The sequence below is a fragment of the Pogonomyrmex barbatus genome, unplaced genomic scaffold (assembly GCF_055798465.1).
Source record: "Pogonomyrmex barbatus isolate J1 unplaced genomic scaffold, ASM5579846v1 scaffold2, whole genome shotgun sequence".
NCBI classification, from domain to species: domain Eukaryota; kingdom Metazoa; phylum Arthropoda; class Insecta; order Hymenoptera; family Formicidae; genus Pogonomyrmex; species Pogonomyrmex barbatus.
The window spans coordinates 15961971-15969047 of NW_028297116.1; positions in this window are offsets into that span (position 1 = coordinate 15961971).

The window sequence follows — 7077 nt, forward strand, 5'->3', positions numbered from 1 at the left end:
GCGAGAGAGGCACAGAGAGAGACGCACAGAGGTTCTCCACGTGACCGTGGAAGTTCGAAGGAGAGGCAAATAGGCGTGAAAATGCGGCGAGGGTGCGAGCGGATGGACGATTCCGCGGCGACTTCTTGGGAATTCTTGGTGTCCGCGCGGCGGATATCAAGGCGGTATTGTAATCGATATTATCGCGTGATTAATTTAACTGTGACTCAAGTCCGATGGCCATCTATTGTAGCTGAGACTATTGTCAATTTGAAGATGATGAAATCATCTCTAAGTTCGATATTTTCCTTCTTCTTAGATTTTAGAATCTTTTTTCACTAATATAATTAGTTTATGAAATCTTATTTTAGACCTGCTGTCGCTGATTTTCAATAGCTTTTACAATCAGAAAAATAGAGTGTATAGAAACTAAGATTCTAGATCAAAGTGAACAAATTATTTGCGAATCTTATTGGAAATTGACATGTTTCTTTCATTTAATAAAAAAAAAAAATTCTCGAGCAAAATATTATTTAAAACTTAACCTTCTGAATAATTTGAATAAAATTCGAAAATTGAGATAATTCGTTTGCTTATATTGTACATTATTTCGTTGTATAAAGTAATAGTCGTTCTTGATCTTCAATATTAATTAATTTTTTAGATTGTTCAATTTTTTTTCTCACGTTTTCAAAAACTGAATCTGTAAATATAAAATTTTCAGATCCTTAGATATGCATTTATAATCCAAAAGTTCTAAATCATAATGATGATCGCAAGTTACTGGGATTAATTATAGCGCACCTCTGATTATCTGAAAAATCGTGTAATCGGAGATATGCGTATTAGTAGACATCCGTTCAGATAACATCGCGCAATGAAGTATTATATCAATAATATGTGCCGCCTTATCAGGTACCTAATAGTCACCTAATAGGTATCACACCCCGTTTGCGAGTAATCGTTCCTCTTATCGACAATTTCTCGTATCGGCTAAACGAATATTCGGTTATCAGTGGGGTGACAACGTGATACCCTGATACATTTTTTCGAAGTTTGTTTCGAAGAAAATGTTTCGCAATTATACGAACAAGCTTCAATAATTGGAGCAGAAGACTCAATTCTAAAATGAAATATATGAAGTATTTCAATTTTAATCAAGTATGACAGATATTAGGAAATCAGAAATATAAGCTTTTAAACTATCATTTTGTGATGTGTGATGTAATAAAATAAACACATAAATTTTATGGACCATTGTACATTCAGTATTTATTCTTTGGATATCGAGATAATATCTTTGGTATCTCATATTTGTGTCTTTATATTGTCATTTTTTTATCTTCTTCACGAAAAATGTCTTCGAAAAACGCTTTCCTTGAGTAAGTACTTCAAAATTTGATTAGATACTATATACCAGATACTATTTGAAAATAATTTTTTTGGCCTAGCAAAATAATTACGTAAAATGCTTAAGCATGATAATAATACTGTACAAATTTTTAATATTCTAGCAATCAATTGGAACGCCTTACATAATTCTTTTAATGGTCAAAAATTATTTTCAGATCTATATTTGGTCAAATTTTTCAGAATTCAGAATTTTTCAGATATTTCAGAAAAAAATTCTTTCTGTGTTGATAATATTTTATTTTTATTACTGGATGTATAACGCACATAAATACATATACGCGCATAAATGATTATTAAACGATTATTACTTAGAACATCATAAAAACTTTTCAATGATGTAAAAATTGATAATAATTCGATGCGCGTCGAAAATACGCCTTGCCGAGGCGTTTAACAATCGAAAAATGATGGATCACCCAACATCGTCCGCTTCGTGGTTTCACCACGAACAGTGCTTGGAAGGTAAATGGTTCGTTCTCCTCGTTTGCCCGTATGTAGCCAAATAAGAGACGAAAGAATGTTTACTTAAAGGCCGAAGCACGTCCAGCACACTCACAGGATACTCGTTTTCACTCTCCTCCCGATACGTTTCTACGTACTCCCGTAATATTATTGCGCCCATCAGTGTCGTGGACACACGTGCTGCTCCCTTAGGGACATATTTTGAAGAGTTAATGCACCAGTGACTCTATCTCTACTTTTTTAAGAACTCAAGAAAACTGAGAGAAAATTTCGAAAAAATTAACATTTACTCAAATTCTTAAAAAAGGTTGGTAAAAATTACTGAATTCTTTATTTCATATTATTTTAGACAATGAAATGTAAGATTATTTTTATTCACCTCTTAATTATTTTTTTTAATAAGTTGATATTTCACTTTTATCGGAATAAAAAAAGTAACGGAAAAATATTAAATAATATAGATTTCGACGATGTCTAATAAAAGAAAATCCAACAAAAGGAAAAAAAATTACTCTTTATTAAGTTGCTTTGAATATTTAAATTTTTCTTCTTTATTTATCTATTTTATATTTATTTATTTATTTATTATTATCTACATTATTGATTTTACAAAAGTTATATCTGCTGGACAACAACACTTTTGAATATTCTTTGAATATTCTTTTTAAATATTCCTTTGTTAAAATTTATTTTGATTTCGAGCAAAAATCTGCGATAATAATATATAAGATGCATTTCGCTCTCTAATCTCATGATGTATATGTCCTTACAATTAATGACTTCTTATATGAATTCTTGAATATTTATGCATTCTACGCCACTGTTGACATATCAGGGTTCATGCAGGTAGCAAACATATATGTATATCATATTGTGGTCCTCTCGCACATATACACAGGTAACTTTCTGTCATCCTTGGCTGCCGAGCAAACATCAAACAATTTTTAACCATCGATTATGCTCTGTCACGATAAGCGAGAATCCTCCGTCGTATCATCGTCCAAGAATAAATCTGTGAAAAGTCTTTTTCTCAACAGTGATCTTTAAAAACAGATTTACGGGAGGTCATATCTTGAGAAAACATTTCCTGTAATCGAGAAATAATATTAAGTAATGCAAACAAATCACGTGTTATTAGTGATTGTATAATCATAGCGTTGAACTTAGCAATTAAAAATTATGATATGTCTAAAGTGAAGAGATCTTCTTTAAATGTTAAATCAAAAAAATATATTTTTCACGTAAAATATAATTAAAAAATTAACATTCTTCTTACAAAAAAGTAAATGCTCGCATTACTCGCAGCAACGATATTTCTATAAAGCCGGCAAATTAAATACTTCATACATGAAACGCGATTGTACAAAGTCCAGATAATTTCTCTCATTTGGTAATGCTGATTGGCGGACTATTGAATTTTGTGACTTTTTCAATAATCAAGAATTCACAGAACAAATTAGCAGGCGCAAGTACGAGTGTGAAAGAGAAGAGAAATACTGTGCAGTATTGCGTCTCTCTTTGGCAATAAATAATTAACAATTTGATAATGCTTAATTCGCACATTGCGCTTCTTATCCGAAGGATAAGATTGCTGTTTCGATTAGCTATCGTTGGCCGCTGATAAGTCCTAATTGATGTCGCGCATTCGCTTATCGCAAAGCCGTCTATATTTATGTAAATATCGCTAATTGAGTCTTATCGACCGTTCTCCATGCTCGTTTATCAGGTTAATTTCAATTCTTTGCTCGCTTACATGTCGTTAAAGTGACATTTAGAATACTCTATATAACTTTATATAACTTTATGAGATCAGTGAGATAAAAGATTCTTGTCTGTATAGGTCTTTAACAAAAGTAAAATATTTCGTTATTCAACATAATATAACGAAAGCAGTCATAATATGAAAAGATTATTTATATAATTTTAAAATTGTGATGTCATTGTCTTATATTTGTAACAATTATGCTTCTATCAAATTTCCTAGCAAATTAAAAGAAAATTAAATGAGAAAAATAAGAAAAGTTTATAAATTTACATTTTATTAATCGTCTGTTGGATTTATATTTCATTAGAAATGTTTGTTATATTTATTACGGAAAATTTTTGAAATTTTTGTGATTCCTTATCAAACTTCAATTCGATATTGTTTAATGATACGATGGTAATTATCGATACATCTGTTATTGATAAACGTGTGCATGATAATCTCGGTAAAGTGCCAGATCGCTGATGTATCTGTCTAAATATTATATATAAATCGTATAAATAATTAAATTATATTTATATATGCATATATATATATATATATATATATATATATATATATATATATCCTTATTTATATATGCACACACACACACACACACACACACATATATATATATATATATATATATATCCTTATTTATATATGCACACACACACACACACACATATATATATATATATATATCCTTTTTTATTACTTCTAATTAATACGATTAAATAAAATATTATTGTATGGCTGATAAGATGTAGACGATATGAATTACTGTAAACATATCTATCAATTGGATTGTAAAGATTTTATTGATATAAATAAATTAATAAAATGGCTATTTTATTACTACGATCAATAATTTGCCATCATGGTCATTACCTACATCACACCACTTTAGATTAACGTGCGATAATAGCAAATGAAACCATATAATCGATTTATAAGTTTTCCATTAAAGTACGCGGCATTATCGCATCTTGATATATTTTATTATCCCTATTTATCAACTTGGATATAAAATTCGTACACATACACATGCAATTTCTGTATCATTCAATAATTAACAAAAATTAATTTTTTTTATACTATAGAAATATTAGAAATATAGAAATATTAGAAATATTTTTATTTTTAATATTTTGTTTGCTCCTTTTTCATCTTATTATATTAATTATAGTGTCGTATGTACAAGATATGCGCACATTAATATAAAAATTTATCTAATTTTTAATCTATTTTTTTAGTAATATTTATTGTACAACTTTATCTCAAAATTTACATAACAAGATTTCATAGAAGATATCTTCCATCGCTCGTTTCTAGCTATCATTTCAAATGCGGAAATTAATCGCGCGATTTCAATAATCAGTTCGGACGATAAGTTTTTCACGACGTCGTCGTGCTCGGAACAATTACGCGAGTTCCATTCCGGAGGGTGCAATTATACCGTTTAACGAATATCATGGCGTCTTTCGACTCGATGGTCCACCCTCCCCGCATCCGGCGTTTGACCTCCTCTTCCGTTCCCCACGCCTTACGTACTCCACTAGGGAAGTCCTATTCCGTAATTAGAATCTCCCAGCCCCCTAGGAGGCCTCGCGACCGACTTCGCCCTCTCACCGGCCATTACTTTTAATGGCGTTGTTAATGAAACTAGGTGTCGCCAAATTAACCTCCCATTCCAGCTGTGCTCAACCGTGAACGAAAGCGCTGCTCGGAAAAGCGCATAATTAAATTTCTCTAATTATGTCGTGTGATTATCACCGATAATAGACTGTTGCTTTATCATCATTTTTGGTTGATCGTTGACATGAATTCGAAGAATTTGAAAAGGTTTTTAAAATTTTAATTATATTTATTTATCAATTCAATATTTTTAATGATATTATTAATAAGAAGAAAAGCGTAATTAGAGTAATTAAATTGAGCTTTAAATGAGTTTGTATGGATAAATTTTAAATTTATATTAAAAATATTATAATTTTTTTTAATTAAATGTTTTAATGTTATAATTATCAAAATTTGCAGTTAAAGAGCAATTTAGAAAAATATCATTCTTTATCATTGAAAAATCTTATTCTTTCTCTTAGAATTTTTGTTATTGCAATATTACAAATCTAAAAATATGAACTTCATGATTGAAGGAGAGACCCTGGTTTTGAAATAATTTTACTACTAGTTAGATTCCTTCAGAGTTCATCTCTCGAGATTGCGTTTGAATTCAAGAGAAAGGTGTTCACACTAGCAAAGTTTCGCTATATTTTTCATTCTCTTGAGAGAAAGAAAGACACGAAACAGTATTAAAAAGTGTAAACATATTCTCGCAATTCGATAATACGATGAACAAGTCGAGAGGAACTTCGCGTGTGGTTTCGTATTCGATCGTAGCCTGAAGGAGAATACGATCGCAGGATAACCAGAGAGGGTTTGAAAACCACTGGCCCGGGCTGATTATCGCGGTAACCACCCCCCGAGCGCCAATTAATCTTAACTTTTACGGGGCAAACACTTTTCATTAAGCCCGCCTCTCCCGCCGGCGTCGGCATTCCGTTGTCCCTTCGTCTCCATCCCTTCCTCGTTTCTCGCAGCCTCAGCCGCCCCCGCAAGTCCCCCCATTTTTCCTGGCCCCCTCTCTCGCTGTCTCGCTGTGTCGCTCATCCTCCTTCGGCTACGGCGAGGAACGGCAAGGAAAATGGCTCCCCAGACAAGCGTTTAATCTGGCTCTAATTAGCAACTTACCCTCCACCATTGCTCTCGCTTTCTCCCTCCTTCCGCTCCCTCTATTCCTGCATCAGGATAGGTGCACTTCTCTATGACCAATCCCGTTCTCTTTCTACTTCTGTCAAGGACAGGAGCGGATATACATTTTGGGCCCTAAAGTGGAAGAATTAAAATATGTCTTTTTCTTTTTTTTATTTATAAATCCTTGTGAACATATCAATTTTTTTTCTTTGTGTTTTTTTAATTTTTCAATTAACTGCATGAATGTCTATGCTTTAATACATTCAATTCCTGAAATATAATTAAATATTTTATAAAATTTATTCTAATAATACATATATAACAGGCACATTCTAATAATTTTTGAAAAAATTATTTAGAAATTAAAAATTAATTTTGAATCATGAAATTATCAAGGTATCTTTATAATTGTACTTTTTTATTGTATCATAGCAAGAAAAGTTCTTTACATTCCTTTATATTATCGAAGATGAATATTCAAGGTTTTTAATTATCCTGCGAAAGGTACTTATAGATGAATGGATAGGATGTATCCTTTACTATAGATGGTCGATAACAGGAGGTAATTTATCGACGTTGTAACAAAGGAGCACGAAAAGTTGAAGAAAACAATAGCATTTGTTGCAAAAACGGATCTCTTCTACAAATATCTTCTTGAAATAAAAATATTAAAATTAATCGAAAAATTGATCATATAAACTGATACTGATGATGATGACGTC